Raw genomic sequence first — 26,607 nt, 5'->3', positions numbered from 1 at the left:
ACGGAGAGAGGAAAACGAAAAAACAAAGACCAAGGAAGGAACCCCCCCCTCCCCTCCCCTCCCCTCCTCTCTTTTAAAAAAGGCTCACAACAAATCCCAGATACCAAAAGCCAGCAGCAAAGCGAGCGGCTTCCCTTTGGCAGCTTCTAGATGGGGCCACAAGGGGGCACCAACAGGCTGTGCTTGCTTGAGAGTCCCTCGCAGCAGGCAGCAAAAGGAGACTCGCACACCTGTTGGCTCGTGGAGCCCCCCAAGCAGCAGCGTGTATCTGTCTATCTTTGACCAGAGCAAATCAGGGGAAAGCGCGAACGCAGTCCCCCACTACCACAAATTATGCAGTCGAGTTTCCCGCATTTGGGGAAATCGCAGGGGTCAGCACACCCGGAGTGCAATGGATGAGCCTCACCCTGGGAGAACCACCTTAGTGATCATGGTATCTCCCCTGCCAGGTAAGTATGAGTTGGGAGCGCGCCGGCTCGACGGGCGCCCCTCCGGCGCAGGCCCGCTACATCGCGGAGTCTCGGGCGGTGGGGTGAGGCGGGATCCGGGGCCAAAGCCAGGCGTTCCTTCGAGAGGGTGCCACCGAGGCCAGCAGCCTGGGAGCCGGCTACACCCCTTCCATCCCCCCCATGGCAGGCCAAGCTCAAGGCGAAGGCCGTCGTCCAAGATGCACAGCAAGCCAGAGTCATTTGCATAGCGGGGCGGCGGCTTCGGAGCCCAACGTGCGTTCGACGCCTGTAAACAGGCAGAAGGCTGCAGCTCCGGCTGCTCGCTCAGGGCGGCAGGAAGAGGCCCGGCGTCGGAGGCTCAACGTCGGCAGCCCCACCAGGCGGCCGCAAAAAAGGGCCCGGCCGTGCACTTCCTGCTGCTGCAGCCGCAAGTGCCATCTTTGGAGCGTGCCCGCTGCCGCTCGCTACAAAGCTCCCCTCCCGGCTGAACCAAAGGCCAATTCCTGTCACTACACCAGCGGAGGAATCCACAGCCAGCGGGCCCAGGGGGAACTCGGCCGGTGTGTCCAAAGCAGCCAAGCAAAGATATCAGGACGCCAAATCAAGAGTTAAGGGTTTAAACGGAGAGAGGAAAACGAAAAAACAAAGACCAAGGAAGGAACCCCCCCCTCCCCTCCCCTCCCCTCCCCTCCTCTCTTTTAAAAAAGGCTCACAACAAATCCCAGATACCAAAAGCCAGCAGCAAAGCGAGCGGCTTCCCTTTGGCAGCTTCTAGATGGGGCCACAAGGGGGCACCAACAGGCTGTGCTTGCTTGAGAGTCCCTCGCAGCAGGCAGCAAAAGGAGACTCGCACACCTGTTGGCTCGTGGAGCCCCCCAAGCAGCAGCGTGTATCTGTCTATCTTTGACCAGAGCAAATCAGGGGAAAGCGCGAACGCAGTCCCCCACTACCACAAATTATGCAGTCGAGTTTCCCGCATTTGGGGAAATCGCAGGGGTCAGCACACCCGGCGTGCAATGGATGAGCCTCACCCTGGGAGAACCACCTTAGTGATCATGGTATCTCCCCTGCCAGGTAAGTATGAGTTGGGAGCGCGCCGGCTCGACGGGCGCCCCTCCGGCGCAGGCCCGCTACATCGCGGAGTCTCGGGCGGTGGGGTGAGGCGGGATCCGGGGCCAAAGCCAGGCGTTCCTTCGAGAGGGTGCCACCGAGGCCAGCAGCCTGGGAGCCGGCTACACCCCTTCCATCCCCCCCATGGCAGGCCAAGCTCAAGGCGAAGGCCGTCGTCCAAGATGCACAGCAAGCCAGAGTCATTTGCATAGCGGGGCGGCGGCTTCGGAGCCCAACGTGCGTTCGACGCCTGTAAACAGGCAGAAGGCTGCAGCTCCGGCTGCTCGCTCAGGGCGGCAGGAAGAGGCCCGGCGTCGGAGGCTCAACGTCGGCAGCCCCACCAGGCGGCCGCAAAAAAGGGCCCGGCCGTGCACTTCCTGCTGCTGCAGCCGCAAGTGCCATCTTTGGAGCGTGCCCGCTGCCGCTCGCTACAAAGCTCCCCTCCCGGCTGAACCAAAGGCCAATTCCTGTCACTACACCAGCGGAGGAATCCACAGCCAGCGGGCCCAGGGGGAACTCGGCCGGTGTGTCCAAAGCAGCCAAGCAAAGATATCAGGACGCCAAATCAAGAGTTAAGGGTTTAAACGGAGAGAGGAAAACGAAAAAACAAAGACCAAGGAAGGAACCCCCCCCTCCCCTCCCCTCCTCTCTTTTAAAAAAGGCTCACAACAAATCCCAGATACCAAAAGCCAGCAGCAAAGCGAGCGGCTTCCCTTTGGCAGCTTCTAGATGGGGCCACAAGGGGGCACCAACAGGCTGTGCTTGCTTGAGAGTCCCTCGCAGCAGGCAGCAAAAGGAGACTCGCACACCTGTTGGCTCGTGGAGCCCCCCAAGCAGCAGCGTGTATCTGTCTATCTTTGACCAGAGCAAATCAGGGGAAAGCGCGAACGCAGTCCCCCACTACCACAAATTATGCAGTCGAGTTTCCCGCATTTGGGGAAATCGCAGGGGTCAGCACACCCGGAGTGCAATGGATGAGCCTCACCCTGGGAGAACCACCTTAGTGATCATGGTATCTCCCCTGCCAGGTAAGTATGAGTTGGGAGCGCGCCGGCTCGACGGGCGCCCCTCCGGCGCAGGCCCGCTACATCGCGGAGTCTCGGGCGGTGGGGTGAGGCGGGATCCGGGGCCAAAGCCAGGCGTTCCTTCGAGAGGGTGCCACCGAGGCCAGCAGCCTGGGAGCCGGCTACACCCCTTCCATCCCCCCCATGGCAGGCCAAGCTCAAGGCGAAGGCCGTCGTCCAAGATGCACAGCAAGCCAGAGTCATTTGCATAGCGGGGCGGCGGCTTCGGAGCCCAACGTGCGTTCGACGCCTGTAAACAGGCAGAAGGCTGCAGCTCCGGCTGCTCGCTCAGGGCGGCAGGAAGAGGCCCGGCGTCGGAGGCTCAACGTCGGCAGCCCCACCAGGCGGCCGCAAAAAAGGGCCCGGCCGTGCACTTCCTGCTGCTGCAGCCGCAAGTGCCATCTTTGGAGCGTGCCCGCTGCCGCTCGCTACAAAGCTCCCCTCCCGGCTGAACCAAAGGCCAATTCCTGTCACTACACCAGCGGAGGAATCCACAGCCAGCGGGCCCAGGGGGAACTCGGCCGGTGTGTCCAAAGCAGCCAAGCAAAGATATCAGGACGCCAAATCAAGAGTTAAGGGTTTAAACGGAGAGAGGAAAACGAAAAAACAAAGACCAAGGAAGGAACCCCCCCCTCCCCTCCCCTCCCCTCCCCTCCTCTCTTTTAAAAAAGGCTCACAACAAATCCCAGATACCAAAAGCCAGCAGCAAAGCGAGCGGCTTCCCTTTGGCAGCTTCTAGATGGGGCCACAAGGGGGCACCAACAGGCTGTGCTTGCTTGAGAGTCCCTCGCAGCAGGCAGCAAAAGGAGACTCGCACACCTGTTGGCTCGTGGAGCCCCCCAAGCAGCAGCGTGTATCTGTCTATCTTTGACCAGAGCAAATCAGGGGAAAGCGCGAACGCAGTCCCCCACTACCACAAATTATGCAGTCGAGTTTCCCGCATTTGGGGAAATCGCAGGGGTCAGCACACCCGGAGTGCAATGGATGAGCCTCACCCTGGGAGAACCACCTTAGTGATCATGGTATCTCCCCTGCCAGGTAAGTATGAGTTGGGAGCGCGCCGGCTCGACGGGCGCCCCTCCGGCGCAGGCCCGCTACATCGCGGAGTCTCGGGCGGTGGGGTGAGGCGGGATCCGGGGCCAAAGCCAGGCGTTCCTTCGAGAGGGTGCCACCGAGGCCAGCAGCCTGGGAGCCGGCTACACCCCTTCCATCCCCCCCATGGCAGGCCAAGCTCAAGGCGAAGGCCGTCGTCCAAGATGCACAGCAAGCCAGAGTCATTTGCATAGCGGGGCGGCGGCTTCGGAGCCCAACGTGCGTTCGACGCCTGTAAACAGGCAGAAGGCTGCAGCTCCGGCTGCTCGCTCAGGGCGGCAGGAAGAGGCCCGGCGTCGGAGGCTCAACGTCGGCAGCCCCACCAGGCGGCCGCAAAAAAGGGCCCGGCCGTGCACTTCCTGCTGCTGCAGCCGCAAGTGCCATCTTTGGAGCGTGCCCGCTGCCGCTCGCTACAAAGCTCCCCTCCCGGCTGAACCAAAGGCCAATTCCTGTCACTACACCAGCGGAGGAATCCACAGCCAGCGGGCCCAGGGGGAACTCGGCCGGTGTGTCCAAAGCAGCCAAGCAAAGATATCAGGACGCCAAATCAAGAGTTAAGGGTTTAAACGGAGAGAGGAAAACGAAAAAACAAAGACCAAGGAAGGAACCCCCCCCTCCCCTCCCCTCCTCTCTTTTAAAAAAGGCTCACAACAAATCCCAGATACCAAAAGCCAGCAGCAAAGCGAGCGGCTTCCCTTTGGCAGCTTCTAGATGGGGCCACAAGGGGGCACCAACAGGCTGTGCTTGCTTGAGAGTCCCTCGCAGCAGGCAGCAAAAGGAGACTCGCACACCTGTTGGCTCGTGGAGCCCCCCAAGCAGCAGCGTGTATCTGTCTATCTTTGACCAGAGCAAATCAGGGGAAAGCGCGAACGCAGTCCCCCACTACCACAAATTATGCAGTCGAGTTTCCCGCATTTGGGGAAATCGCAGGGGTCAGCACACCCGGAGTGCAATGGATGAGCCTCACCCTGGGAGAACCACCTTAGTGATCATGGTATCTCCCCTGCCAGGTAAGTATGAGTTGGGAGCGCGCCGGCTCGACGGGCGCCCCTCCGGCGCAGGCCCGCTACATCGCGGAGTCTCGGGCGGTGGGGTGAGGCGGGATCCGGGGCCAAAGCCAGGCGTTCCTTCGAGAGGGTGCCACCGAGGCCAGCAGCCTGGGAGCCGGCTACACCCCTTCCATCCCCCCCATGGCAGGCCAAGCTCAAGGCGAAGGCCGTCGTCCAAGATGCACAGCAAGCCAGAGTCATTTGCATAGCGGGGCGGCGGCTTCGGAGCCCAACGTGCGTTCGACGCCTGTAAACAGGCAGAAGGCTGCAGCTCCGGCTGCTCGCTCAGGGCGGCAGGAAGAGGCCCGGCGTCGGAGGCTCAACGTCGGCAGCCCCACCAGGCGGCCGCAAAAAAGGGCCCGGCCGTGCACTTCCTGCTGCTGCAGCCGCAAGTGCCATCTTTGGAGCGTGCCCGCTGCCGCTCGCTACAAAGCTCCCCTCCCGGCTGAACCAAAGGCCAATTCCTGTCACTACACCAGCGGAGGAATCCACAGCCAGCGGGCCCAGGGGGAACTCGGCCGGTGTGTCCAAAGCAGCCAAGCAAAGATATCAGGACGCCAAATCAAGAGTTAAGGGTTTAAACGGAGAGAGGAAAACGAAAAAACAAAGACCAAGGAAGGAACCCCCCCCTCCCCTCCCCTCCCCTCCTCTCTTTTAAAAAAGGCTCACAACAAATCCCAGATACCAAAAGCCAGCAGCAAAGCGAGCGGCTTCCCTTTGGCAGCTTCTAGATGGGGCCACAAGGGGGCACCAACAGGCTGTGCTTGCTTGAGAGTCCCTCGCAGCAGGCAGCAAAAGGAGACTCGCACACCTGTTGGCTCGTGGAGCCCCCCAAGCAGCAGCGTGTATCTGTCTATCTTTGACCAGAGCAAATCAGGGGAAAGCGCGAACGCAGTCCCCCACTACCACAAATTATGCAGTCGAGTTTCCCGCATTTGGGGAAATCGCAGGGGTCAGCACACCCGGAGTGCAATGGATGAGCCTCACCCTGGGAGAACCACCTTAGTGATCATGGTATCTCCCCTGCCAGGTAAGTATGAGTTGGGAGCGCGCCGGCTCGACGGGCGCCCCTCCGGCGCAGGCCCGCTACATCGCGGAGTCTCGGGCGGTGGGGTGAGGCGGGATCCGGGGCCAAAGCCAGGCGTTCCTTCGAGAGGGTGCCACCGAGGCCAGCAGCCTGGGAGCCGGCTACACCCCTTCCATCCCCCCCATGGCAGGCCAAGCTCAAGGCGAAGGCCGTCGTCCAAGATGCACAGCAAGCCAGAGTCATTTGCATAGCGGGGCGGCGGCTTCGGAGCCCAACGTGCGTTCGACGCCTGTAAACAGGCAGAAGGCTGCAGCTCCGGCTGCTCGCTCAGGGCGGCAGGAAGAGGCCCGGCGTCGGAGGCTCAACGTCGGCAGCCCCACCAGGCGGCCGCAAAAAAGGGCCCGGCCGTGCACTTCCTGCTGCTGCAGCCGCAAGTGCCATCTTTGGAGCGTGCCCGCTGCCGCTCGCTACAAAGCTCCCCTCCCGGCTGAACCAAAGGCCAATTCCTGTCACTACACCAGCGGAGGAATCCACAGCCAGCGGGCCCAGGGGGAACTCGGCCGGTGTGTCCAAAGCAGCCAAGCAAAGATATCAGGACGCCAAATCAAGAGTTAAGGGTTTAAACGGAGAGAGGAAAACGAAAAAACAAAGACCAAGGAAGGAACCCCCCCCTCCCCTCCCCTCCCCTCCCCTCCCCTCCTCTCTTTTAAAAAAGGCTCACAACAAATCCCAGATACCAAAAGCCAGCAGCAAAGCGAGCGGCTTCCCTTTGGCAGCTTCTAGATGGGGCCACAAGGGGGCACCAACAGGCTGTGCTTGCTTGAGAGTCCCTCGCAGCAGGCAGCAAAAGGAGACTCGCACACCTGTTGGCTCGTGGAGCCCCCCAAGCAGCAGCGTGTATCTGTCTATCTTTGACCAGAGCAAATCAGGGGAAAGCGCGAACGCAGTCCCCCACTACCACAAATTATGCAGTCGAGTTTCCCGCATTTGGGGAAATCGCAGGGGTCAGCACACCCGGCGTGCAATGGATGAGCCTCACCCTGGGAGAACCACCTTAGTGATCATGGTATCTCCCCTGCCAGGTAAGTATGAGTTGGGAGCGCGCCGGCTCGACGGGCGCCCCTCCAGCGCAGGCCCGCTACATCGCGGAGTCTCGGGCGGTGGGGTGAGGCGGGATCCGGGGCCAAAGCCAGGCGTTCCTTCGAGAGGGTGCCACCGAGGCCAGCAGCCTGGGAGCCGGCTACACCCCTTCCATCCCCCCCATGGCAGGCCAAGCTCAAGGCGAAGGCCGTCGTCCAAGATGCACAGCAAGCCAGAGTCATTTGCATAGCGGGGCGGCGGCTTCGGAGCCCAACGTGCGTTCGACGCCTGTAAACAGGCAGAAGGCTGCAGCTCCGGCTGCTCGCTCAGGGCGGCAGGAAGAGGCCCGGCGTCGGAGGCTCAACGTCGGCAGCCCCACCAGGCGGCCGCAAAAAAGGGCCCGGCCGTGCACTTCCTGCTGCTGCAGCCGCAAGTGCCATCTTTGGAGCGTGCCCGCTGCCGCTCGCTACAAAGCTCCCCTCCCGGCTGAACCAAAGGCCAATTCCTGTCACTACACCAGCGGAGGAATCCACAGCCAGCGGGCCCAGGGGGAACTCGGCCGGTGTGTCCAAAGCAGCCAAGCAAAGATATCAGGACGCCAAATCAAGAGTTAAGGGTTTAAACGGAGAGAGGAAAACGAAAAAACAAAGACCAAGGAAGGAACCCCCCCCTCCCCTCCCCTCCCCTCCTCTCTTTTAAAAAAGGCTCACAACAAATCCCAGATACCAAAAGCCAGCAGCAAAGCGAGCGGCTTCCCTTTGGCAGCTTCTAGATGGGGCCACAAGGGGGCACCAACAGGCTGTGCTTGCTTGAGAGTCCCTCGCAGCAGGCAGCAAAAGGAGACTCGCACACCTGTTGGCTCGTGGAGCCCCCCAAGCAGCAGCGTGTATCTGTCTATCTTTGACCAGAGCAAATCAGGGGAAAGCGCGAACGCAGTCCCCCACTACCACAAATTATGCAGTCGAGTTTCCCGCATTTGGGGAAATCGCAGGGGTCAGCACACCCGGAGTGCAATGGATGAGCCTCACCCTGGGAGAACCACCTTAGTGATCATGGTATCTCCCCTGCCAGGTAAGTATGAGTTGGGAGCGCGCCGGCTCGACAATCGCCCCTCCGGCGCAGGCCCGCTACATCGCGGAGTCTCGGGCGGTGGGGTGAGGCGGGATCCGGGGCCAAAGCCAGGCGTTCCTTCGAGAGGGTGCCACCGAGGCCAGCAGCCTGGGAGCCGGCTACACCCCTTCCATCCCCCCCATGGCAGGCCAAGCTCAAGGCGAAGGCCGTCGTCCAAGATGCACAGCAAGCCAGAGTCATTTGCATAGCGGGGCGGCGGCTTCGGAGCCCAACGTGCGTTCGACGCCTGTAAACAGGCAGAAGGCTGCAGCTCCGGCTGCTCGCTCAGGGCGGCAGGAAGAGGCCCGGCGTCGGAGGCTCAACGTCGGCAGCCCCACCAGGCGGCCGCAAAAAAGGGCCCGGCCGTGCACTTCCTGCTGCTGCAGCCGCAAGTGCCATCTTTGGAGCGTGCCCGCTGCCGCTCGCTACAAAGCTCCCCTCCCGGCTGAACCAAAGGCCAATTCCTGTCACTACACCAGCGGAGGAATCCACAGCCAGCGGGCCCAGGGGGAACTCGGCCGGTGTGTCCAAAGCAGCCAAGCAAAGATATCAGGACGCCAAATCAAGAGTTAAGGGTTTAAACGGAGAGAGGAAAACGAAAAAACAAAGACCAAGGAAGGAACCCCCCCCTCCCCTCCCCTCCTCTCTTTTAAAAAAGGCTCACAACAAATCCCAGATACCAAAAGCCAGCAGCAAAGCGAGCGGCTTCCCTTTGGCAGCTTCTAGATGGGGCCACAAGGGGGCACCAACAGGCTGTGCTTGCTTGAGAGTCCCTCGCAGCAGGCAGCAAAAGGAGACTCGCACACCTGTTGGCTCGTGGAGCCCCCCAAGCAGCAGCGTGTATCTGTCTATCTTTGACCAGAGCAAATCAGGGGAAAGCGCGAACGCAGTCCCCCACTACCACAAATTATGCAGTCGAGTTTCCCGCATTTGGGGAAATCGCAGGGGTCAGCACACCCGGAGTGCAATGGATGAGCCTCACCCTGGGAGAACCACCTTAGTGATCATGGTATCTCCCCTGCCAGGTAAGTATGAGTTGGGAGCGCGCCGGCTCGACGGGCGCCCCTCCGGCGCAGGCCCGCTACATCGCGGAGTCTCGGGCGGTGGGGTGAGGCGGGATCCGGGGCCAAAGCCAGGCGTTCCTTCGAGAGGGTGCCACCGAGGCCAGCAGCCTGGGAGCCGGCTACACCCCTTCCATCCCCCCCATGGCAGGCCAAGCTCAAGGCGAAGGCCGTCGTCCAAGATGCACAGCAAGCCAGAGTCATTTGCATAGCGGGGCGGCGGCTTCGGAGCCCAACGTGCGTTCGACGCCTGTAAACAGGCAGAAGGCTGCAGCTCCGGCTGCTCGCTCAGGGCGGCAGGAAGAGGCCCGGCGTCGGAGGCTCAACGTCGGCAGCCCCACCAGGCGGCCGCAAAAAAGGGCCCGGCCGTGCACTTCCTGCTGCTGCAGCCGCAAGTGCCATCTTTGGAGCGTGCCCGCTGCCGCTCGCTACAAAGCTCCCCTCCCGGCTGAACCAAAGGCCAATTCCTGTCACTACACCAGCGGAGGAATCCACAGCCAGCGGGCCCAGGGGGAACTCGGCCGGTGTGTCCAAAGCAGCCAAGCAAAGATATCAGGACGCCAAATCAAGAGTTAAGGGTTTAAACGGAGAGAGGAAAACGAAAAAACAAAGACCAAGGAAGGAACCCCCCCCTCCCCTCCCCTCCCCTCCTCTCTTTTAAAAAAGGCTCACAACAAATCCCAGATACCAAAAGCCAGCAGCAAAGCGAGCGGCTTCCCTTTGGCAGCTTCTAGATGGGGCCACAAGGGGGCACCAACAGGCTGTGCTTGCTTGAGAGTCCCTCGCAGCAGGCAGCAAAAGGAGACTCGCACACCTGTTGGCTCGTGGAGCCCCCCAAGCAGCAGCGTGTATCTGTCTATCTTTGACCAGAGCAAATCAGGGGAAAGCGCGAACGCAGTCCCCCACTACCACAAATTATGCAGTCGAGTTTCCCGCATTTGGGGAAATCGCAGGGGTCAGCACACCCGGCGTGCAATGGATGAGCCTCACCCTGGGAGAACCACCTTAGTGATCATGGTATCTCCCCTGCCAGGTAAGTATGAGTTGGGAGCGCGCCGGCTCGACGGGCGCCCCTCCAGCGCAGGCCCGCTACATCGCGGAGTCTCGGGCGGTGGGGTGAGGCGGGATCCGGGGCCAAAGCCAGGCGTTCCTTCGAGAGGGTGCCACCGAGGCCAGCAGCCTGGGAGCCGGCTACACCCCTTCCATCCCCCCCATGGCAGGCCAAGCTCAAGGCGAAGGCCGTCGTCCAAGATGCACAGCAAGCCAGAGTCATTTGCATAGCGGGGCGGCGGCTTCGGAGCCCAACGTGCGTTCGACGCCTGTAAACAGGCAGAAGGCTGCAGCTCCGGCTGCTCGCTCAGGGCGGCAGGAAGAGGCCCGGCGTCGGAGGCTCAACGTCGGCAGCCCCACCAGGCGGCCGCAAAAAAGGGCCCGGCCGTGCACTTCCTGCTGCTGCAGCCGCAAGTGCCATCTTTGGAGCGTGCCCGCTGCCGCTCGCTACAAAGCTCCCCTCCCGGCTGAACCAAAGGCCAATTCCTGTCACTACACCAGCGGAGGAATCCACAGCCAGCGGGCCCAGGGGGAACTCGGCCGGTGTGTCCAAAACAGCCAAGCAAAGATATCAGGACGCCAAATCAAGAGTTAAGGGTTTAAACGGAGAGAGGAAAACGAAAAAACAAAGACCAAGGAAGGAACCCCCCCCTCCCCTCCCCTCCCCTCCTCTCTTTTAAAAAAGGCTCACAACAAATCCCAGATACCAAAAGCCAGCAGCAAAGCGAGCGGCTTCCCTTTGGCAGCTTCTAGATGGGGCCACAAGGGGGCACCAACAGGCTGTGCTTGCTTGAGAGTCCCTCGCAGCAGGCAGCAAAAGGAGACTCGCACACCTGTTGGCTCGTGGAGCCCCCCAAGCAGCAGCGTGTATCTGTCTATCTTTGACCAGAGCAAATCAGGGGAAAGCGCGAACGCAGTCCCCCACTACCACAAATTATGCAGTCGAGTTTCCCGCATTTGGGGAAATCGCAGGGGTCAGCACACCCGGAGTGCAATGGATGAGCCTCACCCTGGGAGAACCACCTTAGTGATCATGGTATCTCCCCTGCCAGGTAAGTATGAGTTGGGAGCGCGCCGGCTCGACAATCGCCCCTCCGGCGCAGGCCCGCTACATCGCGGAGTCTCGGGCGGTGGGGTGAGGCGGGATCCGGGGCCAAAGCCAGGCGTTCCTTCGAGAGGGTGCCACCGAGGCCAGCAGCCTGGGAGCCGGCTACACCCCTTCCATCCCCCCCATGGCAGGCCAAGCTCAAGGCGAAGGCCGTCGTCCAAGATGCACAGCAAGCCAGAGTCATTTGCATAGCGGGGCGGCGGCTTCGGAGCCCAACGTGCGTTCGACGCCTGTAAACAGGCAGAAGGCTGCAGCTCCGGCTGCTCGCTCAGGGCGGCAGGAAGAGGCCCGGCGTCGGAGGCTCAACGTCGGCAGCCCCACCAGGCGGCCGCAAAAAAGGGCCCGGCCGTGCACTTCCTGCTGCTGCAGCCGCAAGTGCCATCTTTGGAGCGTGCCCGCTGCCGCTCGCTACAAAGCTCCCCTCCCGGCTGAACCAAAGGCCAATTCCTGTCACTACACCAGCGGAGGAATCCACAGCCAGCGGGCCCAGGGGGAACTCGGCCGGTGTGTCCAAAGCAGCCAAGCAAAGATATCAGGACGCCAAATCAAGAGTTAAGGGTTTAAACGGAGAGAGGAAAACGAAAAAACAAAGACCAAGGAAGGAACCCCCCCCTCCCCTCCCCTCCCCTCCTCTCTTTTAAAAAAGGCTCACAACAAATCCCAGATACCAAAAGCCAGCAGCAAAGCGAGCGGCTTCCCTTTGGCAGCTTCTAGATGGGGCCACAAGGGGGCACCAACAGGCTGTGCTTGCTTGAGAGTCCCTCGCAGCAGGCAGCAAAAGGAGACTCGCACACCTGTTGGCTCGTGGAGCCCCCCAAGCAGCAGCGTGTATCTGTCTATCTTTGACCAGAGCAAATCAGGGGAAAGCGCGAACGCAGTCCCCCACTACCACAAATTATGCAGTCGAGTTTCCCGCATTTGGGGAAATCGCAGGGGTCAGCACACCCGGAGTGCAATGGATGAGCCTCACCCTGGGAGAACCACCTTAGTGATCATGGTATCTCCCCTGCCAGGTAAGTATGAGTTGGGAGCGCGCCGGCTCGACGGGCGCCCCTCCGGCGCAGGCCCGCTACATCGCGGAGTCTCGGGCGGTGGGGTGAGGCGGGATCCGGGGCCAAAGCCAGGCGTTCCTTCGAGAGGGTGCCACCGAGGCCAGCAGCCTGGGAGCCGGCTACACCCCTTCCATCCCCCCCATGGCAGGCCAAGCTCAAGGCGAAGGCCGTCGTCCAAGATGCACAGCAAGCCAGAGTCATTTGCATAGCGGGGCGGCGGCTTCGGAGCCCAACGTGCGTTCGACGCCTGTAAACAGGCAGAAGGCTGCAGCTCCGGCTGCTCGCTCAGGGCGGCAGGAAGAGGCCCGGCGTCGGAGGCTCAACGTCGGCAGCCCCACCAGGCGGCCGCAAAAAAGGGCCCGGCCGTGCACTTCCTGCTGCTGCAGCCGCAAGTGCCATCTTTGGAGCGTGCCCGCTGCCGCTCGCTACAAAGCTCCCCTCCCGGCTGAACCAAAGGCCAATTCCTGTCACTACACCAGCGGAGGAATCCACAGCCAGCGGGCCCAGGGGGAACTCGGCCGGTGTGTCCAAAGCAGCCAAGCAAAGATATCAGGACGCCAAATCAAGAGTTAAGGGTTTAAACGGAGAGAGGAAAACGAAAAAACAAAGACCAAGGAAGGAACCCCCCCCTCCCCTCCCCTCCCCTCCCCTCCTCTCTTTTAAAAAAGGCTCACAACAAATCCCAGATACCAAAAGCCAGCAGCAAAGCGAGCGGCTTCCCTTTGGCAGCTTCTAGATGGGGCCACAAGGGGGCACCAACAGGCTGTGCTTGCTTGAGAGTCCCTCGCAGCAGGCAGCAAAAGGAGACTCGCACACCTGTTGGCTCGTGGAGCCCCCCAAGCAGCAGCGTGTATCTGTCTATCTTTGACCAGAGCAAATCAGGGGAAAGCGCGAACGCAGTCCCCCACTACCACAAATTATGCAGTCGAGTTTCCCGCATTTGGGGAAATCGCAGGGGTCAGCACACCCGGAGTGCAATGGATGAGCCTCACCCTGGGAGAACCACCTTAGTGATCATGGTATCTCCCCTGCCAGGTAAGTATGAGTTGGGAGCGCGCCGGCTCGACGGGCGCCCCTCCGGCGCAGGCCCGCTACATCGCGGAGTCTCGGGCGGTGGGGTGAGGCGGGATCCGGGGCCAAAGCCAGGCGTTCCTTCGAGAGGGTGCCACCGAGGCCAGCAGCCTGGGAGCCAGCTACACCCCTTCCATCCCCCCCATGGCAGGCCAAGCTCAAGGCGAAGGCCGTCGTCCAAGATGCACAGCAAGCCAGAGTCATTTGCATAGCGGGGCGGCGGCTTCGGAGCCCAACGTGCGTTCGACGCCTGTAAACAGGCAGAAGGCTGCAGCTCCGGCTGCTCGCTCAGGGCGGCAGGAAGAGGCCCGGCGTCGGAGGCTCAACGTCGGCAGCCCCACCAGGCGGCCGCAAAAAAGGGCCCGGCCGTGCACTTCCTGCTGCTGCAGCCGCAAGTGCCATCTTTGGAGCGTGCCCGCTGCCGCTCGCTACAAAGCTCCCCTCCCGGCTGAACCAAAGGCCAATTCCTGTCACTACACCAGCGGAGGAATCCACAGCCAGCGGGCCCAGGGGGAACTCGGCCGGTGTGTCCAAAGCAGCCAAGCAAAGATATCAGGACGCCAAATCAAGAGTTAAGGGTTTAAACGGAGAGAGGAAAACGAAAAAACAAAGACCAAGGAAGGAACCCCCCCCTCCCCTCCCCTCCCCTCCTCTCTTTTAAAAAAGGCTCACAACAAATCCCAGATACCAAAAGCCAGCAGCAAAGCGAGCGGCTTCCCTTTGGCAGCTTCTAGATGGGGCCACAAGGGGGCACCAACAGGCTGTGCTTGCTTGAGAGTCCCTCGCAGCAGGCAGCAAAAGGAGACTCGCACACCTGTTGGCTCGTGGAGCCCCCCAAGCAGCAGCGTGTATCTGTCTATCTTTGACCAGAGCAAATCAGGGGAAAGCGCGAACGCAGTCCCCCACTACCACAAATTATGCAGTCGAGTTTCCCGCATTTGGGGAAATCGCAGGGGTCAGCACACCCGGCGTGCAATGGATGAGCCTCACCCTGGGAGAACCACCTTAGTGATCATGGTATCTCCCCTGCCAGGTAAGTATGAGTTGGGAGCGCGCCGGCTCGACGGGCGCCCCTCCGGCGCAGGCCCGCTACATCGCGGAGTCTCGGGCGGTGGGGTGAGGCGGGATCCGGGGCCAAAGCCAGGCGTTCCTTCGAGAGGGTGCCACCGAGGCCAGCAGCCTGGGAGCCGGCTACACCCCTTCCATCCCCCCCATGGCAGGCCAAGCTCAAGGCGAAGGCCGTCGTCCAAGATGCACAGCAAGCCAGAGTCATTTGCATAGCGGGGCGGCGGCTTCGGAGCCCAACGTGCGTTCGACGCCTGTAAACAGGCAGAAGGCTGCAGCTCCGGCTGCTCGCTCAGGGCGGCAGGAAGAGGCCCGGCGTCGGAGGCTCAACGTCGGCAGCCCCACCAGGCGGCCGCAAAAAAAGGGCCCGGCCGTGCACTTCCTGCTGCTGCAGCCGCAAGTGCCATCTTTGGAGCGTGCCCGCTGCCGCTCGCTACAAAGCTCCCCTCCCGGCTGAACCAAAGGCCAATTCCTGTCACTACACCAGCGGAGGAATCCACAGCCAGCGGGCCCAGGGGGAACTCGGCCGGTGTGTCCAAAGCAGCCAAGCAAAGATATCAGGACGCCAAATCAAGAGTTAAGGGTTTAAACGGAGAGAGGAAAACGAAAAAACAAAGACCAAGGAAGGAACCCCCCCCTCCCCTCCCCTCCCCTCCCCTCCCCTCCCCTCCTCTCTTTTAAAAAAGGCTCACAACAAATCCCAGATACCAAAAGCCAGCAGCAAAGCGAGCGGCTTCCCTTTGGCAGCTTCTAGATGGGGCCACAAGGGGGCACCAACAGGCTGTGCTTGCTTGAGAGTCCCTCGCAGCAGGCAGCAAAAGGAGACTCGCACACCTGTTGGCTCGTGGAGCCCCCCAAGCAGCAGCGTGTATCTGTCTATCTTTGACCAGAGCAAATCAGGGGAAAGCGCGAACGCAGTCCCCCACTACCACAAATTATGCAGTCGAGTTTCCCGCATTTGGGGAAATCGCAGGGGTCAGCACACCCGGAGTGCAATGGATGAGCCTCACCCTGGGAGAACCACCTTAGTGATCATGGTATCTCCCCTGCCAGGTAAGTATGAGTTGGGAGCGCGCCGGCTCGACGGGCGCCCCTCCGGCGCAGGCCCGCTACATCGCGGAGTCTCGGGCGGTGGGGTGAGGCGGGATCCGGGGCCAAAGCCAGGCGTTCCTTCGAGAGGGTGCCACCGAGGCCAGCAGCCTGGGAGCCGGCTACACCCCTTCCATCCCCCCCATGGCAGGCCAAGCTCAAGGCGAAGGCCGTCGTCCAAGATGCACAGCAAGCCAGAGTCATTTGCATAGCGGGGCGGCGGCTTCGGAGCCCAACGTGCGTTCGACGCCTGTAAACAGGCAGAAGGCTGCAGCTCCGGCTGCTCGCTCAGGGCGGCAGGAAGAGGCCCGGCGTCGGAGGCTCAACGTCGGCAGCCCCACCAGGCGGCCGCAAAAAAGGGCCCGGCCGTGCACTTCCTGCTGCTGCAGCCGCAAGTGCCATCTTTGGAGCGTGCCCGCTGCCGCTCGCTACAAAGCTCCCCTCCCGGCTGAACCAAAGGCCAATTCCTGTCACTACACCAGCGGAGGAATCCACAGCCAGCGGGCCCAGGGGGAACTCGGCCGGTGTGTCCAAAGCAGCCAAGCAAAGATATCAGGACGCCAAATCAAGAGTTAAGGGTTTAAACGGAGAGAGGAAAACGAAAAAACAAAGACCAAGGAAGGAACCCCCCCCCTCCCCTCCCCTCCCCTCCCCCTCCTCTCTTTTAAAAAAGGCTCACAACAAATCCCAGATACCAAAAGCCAGCAGCAAAGCGAGCGGCTTCCCTTTGGCAGCTTCTAGATGGGGCCACAAGGGGGCACCAACAGGCTGTGCTTGCTTGAGAGTCCCTCGCAGCAGGCAGCAAAAGGAGACTCGCACACCTGTTGGCTCGTGGAGCCCCCCAAGCAGCAGCGTGTATCTGTCTATCTTTGACCAGAGCAAATCAGGGGAAAGCGCGAACGCAGTTCCCCACTACCACAAATTATGCAGTCGAGTTTCCCGCATTTGGGGAAATCGCAGGGGTCAGCACACCCGGAGTGCAATGGATGAGCCTCACCCTGGGAGAACCACCTTAGTGATCATGGTATCTCCCCTGCCAGGTAAGTATGAGTTGGGAGCGCGCCGGCTCGACGGGCGCCCCTCCGGCGCAGGCCCGCTACATCGCGGAGTCTCGGGCGGTGGGGTGAGGCGGGATCCGGGGCCAAAGCCAGGCGTTCCTTCGAGAGGGTGCCACCGAGGCCAGCAGCCTGGGAGCCGGCTACACCCCTTCCATCCCCCCCATGGCAGGCCAAGCTCAAGGCGAAGGCCGTCGTCCAAGATGCACAGCAAGCCAGAGTCATTTGCATAGCGGGGCGGCGGCTTCGGAGCCCAACGTGCGTTCGACGCCTGTAAACAGGCAGAAGGCTGCAGCTCCGGCTGCTCGCTCAGGGCGGCAGGAAGAGGCCCGGCGTCGGAGGCTCAACGTCGGCAGCCCCACCAGGCGGCCGCAAAAAAGGGCCCGGCCGTGCACTTCCTGCTGCTGCAGCCGCAAGTGCCATCTTTGGAGCGTGCCCGCTGCCGCTCGCTACAAAGCTCCCCTCCCGGCTGAACCAAAGGCCAATTCCTGTCACTACACCAGCGGAGGAATCCACAGCCAGCGGGCCCAGGGGGAACTCGGCCGGTGTGTCCAAAGCAGCCAAGCAAAGATATCAGGACGCCAAATCAAGAGTTAAGGGTTTAAACGGAGAGAGGAAAACGAAAAAACAAAGACCAAGGAAGGAACCCCCCCCCTCCCCTCCCCTCCTCTCTTTTAAAAAAGGCTCACAACAAATCCCAGATACCAAAAGCCAGCAGCAAAGCGAGCGGCTTCCCTTTGGCAGCTTCTAGATGGGCCACAAGGGGGCACCAACAGGCTGTGCTTGCTTGAGAGTCCCTCGCAGCAGGCAGCAAAAGGAGACTCGCACACCTGTTGGCTCGTGGAGCCCCCCAAGCAGCAGCGTGTATCTGTCTATCTTTGACCAGAGCAAATCAGGGGAAAGCGCGAACGCAGTCCCCCACTACCACAAATTATGCAGTCGAGTTTCCCGCATTTGGGGAAATCGCAGGGGTCAGCACACCCGGAGTGCAATGGATGAGCCTCACCCTGGGAGAACCACCTTAGTGATCATGGTATCTCCCCTGCCAGGTAAGTATGAGTTGGGAGCGCGCCGGCTCGACGGGCGCCCCTCCGGCGCAGGCCCGCTACATCGCGGAGTCTCGGGCGGTGGGGTGAGGCGGGATCCGGGGCCAAAGCCAGGCGTTCCTTCGAGAGGGTGCCACCGAGGCCAGCAGCCTGGGAGCCGGCTACACCCCTTCCATCCCCCCCATGGCAGGCCAAGCTCAAGGCGAAGGCCGTCGTCCAAGATGCACAGCAAGCCAGAGTCATTTGCATAGCGGGGCGGCGGCTTCGGAGCCCAACGTGCGTTCGACGCCTGTAAACAGGCAGAAGGCTGCAGCTCCGGCTGCTCGCTCAGGGCGGCAGGAAGAGGCCCGGCGTCGGAGGCTCAACGTCGGCAGCCCCACCAGGCGGCCGCAAAAAAGGGCCCGGCCGTGCACTTCCTGCTGCTGCAGCCGCAAGTGCCATCTTTGGAGCGTGCCCGCTGCCGCTCGCTACAAAGCTCCCCTCCCGGCTGAACCAAAGGCCAATTCCTGTCACTACACCAGCGGAGGAATCCACAGCCAGCGGGCCCAGGGGGAACTCGGCCGGTGTGTCCAAAGCAGCCAAGCAAAGATATCAGGACGCCAAATCAAGAGTTAAGGGTTTAAACGGAGAGAGGAAAACGAAAAAACAAAGACCAAGGAAGGAACCCCCCCCTCCCCTCCCCTCCCCTCCTCTCTTTTAAAAAAGGCTCACAACAAATCCCAGATACCAAAAGCCAGCAGCAAAGCGAGCGGCTTCCCTTTGGCAGCTTCTAGATGGGGCCACAAGGGGGCACCAACAGGCTGTGCTTGCTTGAGAGTCCCTCGCAGCAGGCAGCAAAAGGAGACTCGCACACCTGTTGGCTCGTGGAGCCCCCCAAGCAGCAGCGTGTATCTGTCTATCTTTGACCAGAGCAAATCAGGGGAAAGCGCGAACGCAGTCCCCCACTACCACAAATTATGCAGTCGAGTTTCCCGCATTTGGGGAAATCGCAGGGGTCAGCACACCCGGAGTGCAATGGATGAGCCTCACCCTGGGAGAACCACCTTAGTGATCATGGTATCTCCCCTGCCAGGTAAGTATGAGTTGGGAGCGCGCCGGCTCGACGGGCGCCCCTCCGGCGCAGGCCCGCTACATCGCGGAGTCTCGGGCGGTGGGGTGAGGCGGGATCCGGGGCCAAAGCCAGGCGTTCCTTCGAGAGGGTGCCACCGAGGCCAGCAGCCTGGGAGCCGGCTACACCCCTTCCATCCCCCCCATGGCAGGCCAAGCTCAAGGCGAAGGCCGTCGTCCAAGATGCACAGCAAGCCAGAGTCATTTGCATAGCGGGGCGGCGGCTTCGGAGCCCAACGTGCGTTCGACGCCTGTAAACAGGCAGAAGGCTGCAGCTCCGGCTGCTCGCTCAGGGCGGCAGGAAGAGGCCCGGCGTCGGAGGCTCAACGTCGGCAGCCCCACCAGGCGGCCGCAAAAAAGGGCCCGGCCGTGCACTTCCTGCTGCTGCAGCCGCAAGTGCCATCTTTGGAGCGTGCCCGCTGCCGCTCGCTACAAAGCTCCCCTCCCGGCTGAACCAAAGGCCAATTCCTGTCACTACACCAGCGGAGGAATCCACAGCCAGCGGGCCCAGGGGGAACTCGGCCGGTGTGTCCAAAGCAGCCAAGCAAAGATATCAGGACGCCAAATCAAGAGTTAAGGGTTTAAACGGAGAGAGGAAAACGAAAAAACAAAGACCAAGGAAGGAACCCCCCCCTCCCCCCTCCCCTCCCCTCCCCTCCTCTCTTTTAAAAAAGGCTCACAACAAATCCCAGATACCAAAAGCCAGCAGCAAAGCGAGCGGCTTCCCTTTGGCAGCTTCTAGATGGGGCCACAAGGGGGCACCAACAGGCTGTGCTTGCTTGAGAGTCCCTCGCAGCAGGCAGCAAAAGGAGACTCGCACACCTGTTGGCTCGTGGAGCCCCCCAAGCAGCAGCGTGTATCTGTCTATCTTTGACCAGAGCAAATCAGGGGAAAGCGCGAACGCAGTTCCCCACTACCACAAATTATGCAGTCGAGTTTCCCGCATTTGGGGAAATCGCAGGGGTCAGCACACCCGGAGTGCAATGGATGAGCCTCACCCTGGGAGAACCACCTTAGTGATCATGGTATCTCCCCTGCCAGGTAAGTATGAGTTGGGAGCGCGCCGGCTCGACGGGCGCCCCTCCGGCGCAGGCCCGCTACATCGCGGAGTCTCGGGCGGTGGGGTGAGGCGGGATCCGGGGCCAAAGCCAGGCGTTCCTTCGAGAGGGTGCCACCGAGGCCAGCAGCCTGGGAGCCGGCTACACCCCTTCCATCCCCCCCATGGCAGGCCAAGCTCAAGGCGAAGGCCGTCGTCCAAGATGCACAGCAAGCCAGAGTCATTTGCATAGCGGGGCGGCGGCTTCGGAGCCCAACGTGCGTTCGACGCCTGTAAACAGGCAGAAGGCTGCAGCTCCGGCTGCTCGCTCAGGGCGGCAGGAAGAGGCCCGGCGTCGGAGGCTCAACGTCGGCAGCCCCACCAGGCGGCCGCAAAAAAGGGCCCGGCCGTGCACTTCCTGCTGCTGCAGCCGCAAGTGCCATCTTTGGAGCGTGCCCGCTGCCGCTCGCTACAAAGCTCCCCTCCCGGCTGAACCAAAGGCCAATTCCTGTCACTACACCAGCGGAGGAATCCACAGCCAGCGGGCCCAGGGGGAACTCGGCCGGTGTGTCCAAAGCAGCCAAGCAAAGATATCAGGACGCCAAATCAAGAGTTAAGGGTTTAAACGGAGAGAGGAAAACGAAAAAACAAAGACCAAGGAAGGAACCCCCCCCTCCCCTCCCCTCCCCTCCTCTCTTTTAAAAAAGGCTCACAACAAATCCCAGATACCAAAAGCCAGCAGCAAAGCGAGCGGCTTCCCTTTGGCAGCTTCTAGATGGGGCCACAAGGGGGCACCAACAGGCTGTGCTTGCTTGAGAGTCCCTCGCAGCAGGCAGCAAAAGGAGACTCGCACACCTGTTGGCTCGTGGAGCCCCCCAAGCAGCAGCGTGTATCTGTCTATCTTTGACCAGAGCAAATCAGGGGAAAGCGCGAACGCAGTCCCCCACTACCACAAATTATGCAGTCGAGTTTCCCGCATTTGGGGAAATCGCAGGGGTCAGCACACCCGGAGTGCAATGGATGAGCCTCACCCTGGGAGAACCACCTTAGTGATCATGGTATCTCCCCTGCCAGGTAAGTATGAGTTGGGAGCGCGCCGGCTCGACGGGCGCCCCCTCCGGCGCAGGCCCGCTACATCGCGGAGTCTCGGGCGGTGGGGTGAGGCGGGATCCGGGGCCAAAGCCAGGCGTTCCTTCGAGAGGGTGCCACCGAGGCCAGCAGCCTGGGAGCCGGCTACACCCCTTCCATCCCCCCCATGGCAGGCCAAGCTCAAGGCGAAGGCCGTCGTCCAAGATGCACAGCAAGCCAGAGTCATTTGCATAGCGGGGCGGCGGCTTCGGAGCCCAACGTGCGTTCGACGCCTGTAAACAGGCAGAAGGCTGCAGCTCCGGCTGCTCGCTCAGGGCGGCAGGAAGAGGCCCGGCGTCGGAGGCTCAACGTCGGCAGCCCCACCAGGCGGCCGCAAAAAAGGGCCCGGCCGTGCACTTCCTGCTGCTGCAGCCGCAAGTGCCATCTTTGGAGCGTGCCCGCTGCCGCTCGCTACAAAGCTCCCCTCCCGGCTGAACCAAAGGCCAATTCCTGTCACTACACCAGCGGAGGAATCCACAGCCAGCGGGCCCAGGGGGAACTCGGCCGGTGTGTCCAAAGCAGCCAAGCAAAGATATCAGGACGCCAAATCAAGAGTTAAGGGTTTAAACGGAGAGAGGAAAACGAAAAAACAAAGACCAAGGAAGGAACCCCCCCCTCCCCTCCCCTCCCCTCCCCTCCCCTCCCCTCCCCTCCCCTCCTCTCTTTTAAAAAAGGCTCACAACAAATCCCAGATACCAAAAGCCAGCAGCAAAGCGAGCGGCTTCCCTTTGGCAGCTTCTAGATGGGGCCACAAGGGGGCACCAACAGGCTGTGCTTGCTTGAGAGTCCCTCGCAGCAGGCAGCAAAAGGAGACTCGCACACCTGTTGGCTCGTGGAGCCCCCCAAGCAGCAGCGTGTATCTGTCTATCTTTGACCAGAGCAAATCAGGGGAAAGCGCGAACGCAGTCCCCCACTACCACAAATTATGCAGTCGAGTTTCCCGCATTTGGGGAAATCGCAGGGGTCAGCACACCCGGCGTGCAATGGATGAGCCTCACCCTGGGAGAACCACCTTAGTGATCATGGTATCTCCCCTGCCAGGTAAGTATGAGTTGGGAGCGCGCCGGCTCGACGGGCGCCCCTCCGGCGCAGGCCCGCTACATCGCGGAGTCTCGGGCGGTGGGGTGAGGCGGGATCCGGGGCCAAAGCCAGGCGTTCCTTCGAGAGGGTGCCACCGAGGCCAGCAGCCTGGGAGCCGGCTACACCCCTTCCATCCCCCCCATGGCAGGCCAAGCTCAAGGCGAAGGCCGTCGTCCAAGATGCACAGCAAGCCAGAGTCATTTGCATAGCGGGGCGGCGGCTTCGGAGCCCAACGTGCGTTCGACGCCTGTAAACAGGCAGAAGGCTGCAGCTCCGGCTGCTCGCTCAGGGCGGCAGGAAGAGGCCCGGCGTCGGAGGCTCAACGTCGGCAGCCCCACCAGGCGGCCGCAAAAAAGGGCCCGGCCGTGCACTTCCTGCTGCTGCAGCCGCAAGTGCCATCTTTGGAGCGTGCCCGCTGCCGCTCGCTACAAAGCTCCCCTCCCGGCTGAACCAAAGGCCAATTCCTGTCACTACACCAGCGGAGGAATCCACAGCCAGCGGGCCCAGGGGGAACTCGGCCGGTGTGTCCAAAGCAGCCAAGCAAAGATATCAGGACGCCAAATCAAGAGTTAAGGGTTTAAACGGAGAGAGGAAAACGAAAAAACAAAGACCAAGGAAGGAACCCCCCCCCTCCCCTCCTCTCTTTTAAAAAAGGCTCACAACAAATCCCAGATACCAAAAGCCAGCAGCAAAGCGAGCGGCTTCCCTTTGGCAGCTTCTAGATGGGGCCACAAGGGGGCACCAACAGGCTGTGCTTGCTTGAGAGTCCCTCGCAGCAGGCAGCAAAAGGAGACTCGCACACCTGTTGGCTCGTGGAGCCCCCCAAGCAGCAGCGTGTATCTGTCTATTTTTGACCAGAGCAAATCAGGGGAAAGCGCGAACGCAGTCCCCCACTACCACAAATTATGCAGTCGAGTTTCCCGCATTTGGGGAAATCGCAGGGGTCAGCACACCCGGAGTGCAATGGATGAGCCTCACCCTGGGAGAACCACCTTAGTGATCATGGTATCTCCCCTGCCAGGTAAGTATGAGTTGGGAGCGCGCCGGCTCGACGGGCGCCCCTCCGGCGCAGGCCCGCTACATCGCGGAGTCTCGGGCGGTGGGGTGAGGCGGGATCCGGGGCCAAAGCCAGGCGTTCCTTCGAGAGGGTGCCACCGAGGCCAGCAGCCTGGGAGCCGGCTACACCCCTTCCATCCCCCCCATGGCAGGCCAAGCTCAAGGCGAAGGCCGTCGTCCAAGATGCACAGCAAGCCAGAGTCATTTGCATAGCGGGGCGGCGGCTTCGGAGCCCAACGTGCGTTCGACGCCTGTAAACAGGCAGAAGGCTGCAGCTCCGGCTGCTCGCTCAGGGCGGCAGGAAGAGGCCCGGCGTCGGAGGCTCAACGTCGGCAGCCCCACCAGGCGGCCGCAAAAAAGGGCCCGGCCGTGCACTTCCTGCTGCTGCAGCCGCAAGTGCCATCTTTGGAGCGTGCCCGCTGCCGCTCGCTACAAAGCTCCCCTCCCGGCTGAACCAAAGGCCAATTCCTGTCACTACACCAGCGGAGGAATCCACAGCCAGCGGGCCCAGGGGGAACTCGGCCGGTGTGTCCAAAGCAGCCAAGCAAAGATATCAGGACGCCAAATCAAGAGTTAAGGGTTTAAACGGAGAGAGGAAAACGAAAAAACAAAGACCAAGGAAGGAACCCCCCCCTCCCCTCCCCTCCCCTCCCCTCCGCTCCTCTCTTTTAAAAAAGGCTCACAACAAATCCCAGATACCAAAAGCCAGCAGCAAAGCGAGCGGCTTCCCTTTGGCAGCTTCTAGATGGGGCCACAAGGGGGCACCAACAGGCTGTGCTTGCTTGAGAGTCCCTCGCAGCAGGCAGCAAAAGGAGACTCGCACACCTGTTGGCTCGTGGAGCCCCCCAAGCAGCAGCGTGTATCTGTCTATCTTTGACCAGAGCAAATCAGGGGAAAGCGCGAACGCAGTCCCCCACTACCACAAATTATGCAGTCGAGTTTCCCGCATTTGGGGAAATCGCAGGGGTCAGCACACCCGGCGTGCAATGGATGAGCCTCACCCTGGGAGAACCACCTTAGTGATCATGGTATCTCCCCTGCCAGGTAAGTATGAGTTGGGAGCGCGCCGGCTCGACGGGCGCCCCTCCGGCGCAGGCCCGCTACATCGCGGAGTCTCGGGCGGTGGGGTGAGGCGGGATCCGGGGCCAAAGCCAGGCGTTCCTTCGAGAGGGTGCCACCGAGGCCAGCAGCCTGGGAGCCGGCTACACCCCTTCCATCCCCCCCATGGCAGGCCAAGCTCAAGGCGAAGGCCGTCGTCCAAGATGCACAGCAAGCCAGAGTCATTTGCATAGCGGGGCGGCGGCTTCGGAGCCCAACGTGCGTTCGACGCCTGTAAACAGGCAGAAGGCTGCAGCTCCGGCTGCTCGCTCAGGGCGGCAGGAAGAGGCCCGGCGTCGGAGGCTCAACGTCGGCAGCCCCACCAGGCGGCCGCAAAAAAGGGCCCGGCCGTGCACTTCCTGCTGCTGCAGCCGCAAGTGCCATCTTTGGAGCGTGCCCGCTGCCGCTCGCTACAAAGCTCCCCTCCCGGCTGAACCAAAGGCCAATTCCTGTCACTACACCAGCGGAGGAATCCACAGCCAGCGGGCCCAGGGGGAACTCGGCCGGTGTGTCCAAAGCAGCCAAGCAAAGATATCAGGACGCCAAATCAAGAGTTAAGGGTTTAAACGGAGAGAGGAAAACGAAAAAACAAAGACCAAGGAAGGAACCCCCCCCTCCCCTCCCCTCCCCTCCTCTCTTTTAAAAAAGGCTCACAACAAATCCCAGATACCAAAAGCCAGCAGCAAAGCGAGCGGCTTCCCTTTGGCAGCTTCTAGATGGGGCCACAAGGGGGCACCAACAGGCTGTGCTTGCTTGAGAGTCCCTCGCAGCAGGCAGCAAAAGGAGACTCGCACACCTGTTGGCTCGTGGAGCCCCCCAAGCAGCAGCGTGTATCTGTCTATCTTTGACCAGAGCAAATCAGGGGAAAGCGCGAACGCAGTCCCCCACTACCACAAATTATGCAGTCGAGTTTCCCGCATTTGGGGAAATCGCAGGGGTCAGCACACCCGGAGTGCAATGGATGAGCCTCACCCTGGGAGAACCACCTTAGTGATCATGGTATCTCCCCTGCCAGGTAAGTATGAGTTGGGAGCGCGCCGGCTCGACGGGCGCCCCTCCGGCGCAGGCCCGCTACATCGCGGAGTCTCGGGCGGTGGGGTGAGGCGGGATCCGGGGCCAAAGCCAGGCGTTCCTTCGAGAGGGTGCCACCGAGGCCAGCAGCCTGGGAGCCGGCTACACCCCTTCCATCCCCCCCATGGCAGGCCAAGCTCAAGGCGAAGGCCGTCGTCCAAGATGCACAGCAAGCCAGAGTCATTTGCATAGCGGGGCGGCGGCTTCGGAGCCCAACGTGCGTTCGACGCCTGTAAACAGGCAGAAGGCTGCAGCTCCGGCTGCTCGCTCAGGGCGGCAGGAAGAGGCCCGGCGTCGGAGGCTCAACGTCGGCAGCCCCACCAGGCGGCCGCAAAAAAGGGCCCGGCCGTGCACTTCCTGCTGCTGCAGCCGCAAGTGCCATCTTTGGAGCGTGCCCGCTGCCGCTCGCTACAAAGCTCCCCTCCCGGCTGAACCAAAGGCCAATTCCTGTCACTACACCAGCGGAGGAATCCACAGCCAGCGGGCCCAGGGGGAACTCGGCCGGTGTGTCCAAAGCAGCCAAGCAAAGATATCAGGACGCCAAATCAAGAGTTAAGGGTTTAAACGGAGAGAGGAAAACGAAAAAACAAAGACCAAGGAAGGAACCCCCCCCTCCCCTCCCCTCCCCTCCCCTCCCCTCCCCTCCTCTCTTTTAAAAAAGGCTCACAACAAATCCCAGATACCAAAAGCCAGCAGCAAAGCGAGCGGCTTCCCTTTGGCAGCTTCTAGATGGGGCCACAAGGGGGCACCAACAGGCTGTGCTTGCTTGAGAGTCCCTCGCAGCAGGCAGCAAAAGGAGACTCGCACACCTGTTGGCTCGTGGAGCCCCCCAAGCAGCAGCGTGTATCTGTCTATCTTTGACCAGAGCAAATCAGGGGAAAGCGCGAACGCAGTCCCCCACTACCACAAATTATGCAGTCGAGTTTCCCGCATTTGGGGAAATCGCAGGGGTCAGCACACCCGGCGTGCAATGGATGAGCCTCACCCTGGGAGAACCACCTTAGTGATCATGGTATCTCCCCTGCCAGGTAAGTATGAGTTGGGAGCGCGCCGGCTCGACGGGCGCCCCTCCGGCGCAGGCCCGCTACATCGCGGAGTCTCGGGCGGTGGGGTGAGGCGGGATCCGGGGCCAAAGCCAGGCGTTCCTTCGAGAGGGTGCCACCGAGGCCAGCAGCCTGGGAGCCGGCTACACCCCTTCCATCCCCCCCATGGCAGGCCAAGCTCAAGGCGAAGGCCGTCGTCCAAGATGCACAGCAAGCCAGAGTCATTTGCATAGCGGGGCGGCGGCTTCGGAGCCCAACGTGCGTTCGACGCCTGTAAACAGGCAGAAGGCTGCAGCTCCGGCTGCTCGCTCAGGGCGGCAGGAAGAGGCCCGGCGTCGGAGGCTCAACGTCGGCAGCCCCACCAGGCGGCCGCAAAAAAGGGCCCGGCCGTGCACTTCCTGCTGCTGCAG

At 61.5% G+C, this 26,607-nt stretch overlaps 25 non-coding genes across 25 annotated transcripts; all 25 read right to left on the bottom strand.

Moving 5' to 3' along the window:
- Window positions 1-293: 293 nt before the first annotated feature.
- LOC142287854 (U1 spliceosomal RNA) lies at window positions 294-457 on the bottom strand. Its single transcript, XR_012748757.1, has one exon. It is a non-coding gene; the product is annotated as a U1 spliceosomal RNA (small nuclear RNA).
- A 910-nt stretch (window positions 458-1,367) lies between these two features.
- On the bottom strand, window positions 1,368-1,531 carry LOC142287811 (U1 spliceosomal RNA). The gene has a single exon (XR_012748715.1). It is a non-coding gene; the product is annotated as a U1 spliceosomal RNA (small nuclear RNA).
- Window positions 1,532-2,431: 900 nt separating this feature from the next.
- Window positions 2,432-2,595, bottom strand: LOC142287853 (U1 spliceosomal RNA). Its single transcript, XR_012748756.1, has one exon. It is a non-coding gene; the product is annotated as a U1 spliceosomal RNA (small nuclear RNA).
- A 910-nt stretch (window positions 2,596-3,505) lies between these two features.
- LOC142287852 (U1 spliceosomal RNA) lies at window positions 3,506-3,669 on the bottom strand. Its single transcript, XR_012748755.1, has one exon. It is a non-coding gene; the product is annotated as a U1 spliceosomal RNA (small nuclear RNA).
- A 900-nt stretch (window positions 3,670-4,569) lies between these two features.
- On the bottom strand, window positions 4,570-4,733 carry LOC142287851 (U1 spliceosomal RNA). The gene has a single exon (XR_012748754.1). It is a non-coding gene; the product is annotated as a U1 spliceosomal RNA (small nuclear RNA).
- Window positions 4,734-5,638: 905 nt separating this feature from the next.
- Window positions 5,639-5,802, bottom strand: LOC142287850 (U1 spliceosomal RNA). The gene has a single exon (XR_012748753.1). It is a non-coding gene; the product is annotated as a U1 spliceosomal RNA (small nuclear RNA).
- A 915-nt stretch (window positions 5,803-6,717) lies between these two features.
- LOC142287810 (U1 spliceosomal RNA) lies at window positions 6,718-6,881 on the bottom strand. Its single transcript, XR_012748714.1, has one exon. It is a non-coding gene; the product is annotated as a U1 spliceosomal RNA (small nuclear RNA).
- A 905-nt stretch (window positions 6,882-7,786) lies between these two features.
- Window positions 7,787-7,950, bottom strand: LOC142287849 (U1 spliceosomal RNA). The gene has a single exon (XR_012748752.1). It is a non-coding gene; the product is annotated as a U1 spliceosomal RNA (small nuclear RNA).
- Window positions 7,951-8,850: 900 nt separating this feature from the next.
- On the bottom strand, window positions 8,851-9,014 carry LOC142287848 (U1 spliceosomal RNA). Its single transcript, XR_012748751.1, has one exon. It is a non-coding gene; the product is annotated as a U1 spliceosomal RNA (small nuclear RNA).
- Window positions 9,015-9,919: 905 nt separating this feature from the next.
- Window positions 9,920-10,083, bottom strand: LOC142287809 (U1 spliceosomal RNA). Its single transcript, XR_012748713.1, has one exon. It is a non-coding gene; the product is annotated as a U1 spliceosomal RNA (small nuclear RNA).
- A 905-nt stretch (window positions 10,084-10,988) lies between these two features.
- Window positions 10,989-11,152, bottom strand: LOC142287847 (U1 spliceosomal RNA). Its single transcript, XR_012748750.1, has one exon. It is a non-coding gene; the product is annotated as a U1 spliceosomal RNA (small nuclear RNA).
- Window positions 11,153-12,057: 905 nt separating this feature from the next.
- On the bottom strand, window positions 12,058-12,221 carry LOC142287845 (U1 spliceosomal RNA). Its single transcript, XR_012748748.1, has one exon. It is a non-coding gene; the product is annotated as a U1 spliceosomal RNA (small nuclear RNA).
- A 910-nt stretch (window positions 12,222-13,131) lies between these two features.
- On the bottom strand, window positions 13,132-13,295 carry LOC142287844 (U1 spliceosomal RNA). Its single transcript, XR_012748747.1, has one exon. It is a non-coding gene; the product is annotated as a U1 spliceosomal RNA (small nuclear RNA).
- Window positions 13,296-14,200: 905 nt separating this feature from the next.
- Window positions 14,201-14,364, bottom strand: LOC142287808 (U1 spliceosomal RNA). Its single transcript, XR_012748712.1, has one exon. It is a non-coding gene; the product is annotated as a U1 spliceosomal RNA (small nuclear RNA).
- A 921-nt stretch (window positions 14,365-15,285) lies between these two features.
- On the bottom strand, window positions 15,286-15,449 carry LOC142287843 (U1 spliceosomal RNA). Its single transcript, XR_012748746.1, has one exon. It is a non-coding gene; the product is annotated as a U1 spliceosomal RNA (small nuclear RNA).
- Window positions 15,450-16,361: 912 nt separating this feature from the next.
- On the bottom strand, window positions 16,362-16,525 carry LOC142287765 (U1 spliceosomal RNA). The gene has a single exon (XR_012748673.1). It is a non-coding gene; the product is annotated as a U1 spliceosomal RNA (small nuclear RNA).
- A 900-nt stretch (window positions 16,526-17,425) lies between these two features.
- LOC142287842 (U1 spliceosomal RNA) lies at window positions 17,426-17,589 on the bottom strand. The gene has a single exon (XR_012748745.1). It is a non-coding gene; the product is annotated as a U1 spliceosomal RNA (small nuclear RNA).
- A 905-nt stretch (window positions 17,590-18,494) lies between these two features.
- Window positions 18,495-18,658, bottom strand: LOC142287841 (U1 spliceosomal RNA). Its single transcript, XR_012748744.1, has one exon. It is a non-coding gene; the product is annotated as a U1 spliceosomal RNA (small nuclear RNA).
- A 912-nt stretch (window positions 18,659-19,570) lies between these two features.
- LOC142287764 (U1 spliceosomal RNA) lies at window positions 19,571-19,734 on the bottom strand. The gene has a single exon (XR_012748672.1). It is a non-coding gene; the product is annotated as a U1 spliceosomal RNA (small nuclear RNA).
- Window positions 19,735-20,639: 905 nt separating this feature from the next.
- Window positions 20,640-20,803, bottom strand: LOC142287840 (U1 spliceosomal RNA). Its single transcript, XR_012748743.1, has one exon. It is a non-coding gene; the product is annotated as a U1 spliceosomal RNA (small nuclear RNA).
- Window positions 20,804-21,734: 931 nt separating this feature from the next.
- LOC142287807 (U1 spliceosomal RNA) lies at window positions 21,735-21,898 on the bottom strand. The gene has a single exon (XR_012748711.1). It is a non-coding gene; the product is annotated as a U1 spliceosomal RNA (small nuclear RNA).
- Window positions 21,899-22,794: 896 nt separating this feature from the next.
- On the bottom strand, window positions 22,795-22,958 carry LOC142287839 (U1 spliceosomal RNA). The gene has a single exon (XR_012748742.1). It is a non-coding gene; the product is annotated as a U1 spliceosomal RNA (small nuclear RNA).
- Window positions 22,959-23,873: 915 nt separating this feature from the next.
- LOC142287806 (U1 spliceosomal RNA) lies at window positions 23,874-24,037 on the bottom strand. The gene has a single exon (XR_012748710.1). It is a non-coding gene; the product is annotated as a U1 spliceosomal RNA (small nuclear RNA).
- Window positions 24,038-24,942: 905 nt separating this feature from the next.
- LOC142287838 (U1 spliceosomal RNA) lies at window positions 24,943-25,106 on the bottom strand. Its single transcript, XR_012748741.1, has one exon. It is a non-coding gene; the product is annotated as a U1 spliceosomal RNA (small nuclear RNA).
- Window positions 25,107-26,026: 920 nt separating this feature from the next.
- Window positions 26,027-26,190, bottom strand: LOC142287805 (U1 spliceosomal RNA). The gene has a single exon (XR_012748709.1). It is a non-coding gene; the product is annotated as a U1 spliceosomal RNA (small nuclear RNA).
- Between the last annotated feature and the right edge of the window lie 417 nt (window positions 26,191-26,607).

This window comes from Anomaloglossus baeobatrachus, unplaced genomic scaffold (genome assembly GCF_048569485.1).
Source record: "Anomaloglossus baeobatrachus isolate aAnoBae1 unplaced genomic scaffold, aAnoBae1.hap1 Scaffold_760, whole genome shotgun sequence".
Lineage (NCBI taxonomy): Eukaryota > Metazoa > Chordata > Amphibia > Anura > Aromobatidae > Anomaloglossus > Anomaloglossus baeobatrachus.
The sequence above is the reverse complement of the archived record's forward strand: the minus strand, read 5'-3'. Positions and strand labels throughout refer to the sequence as shown.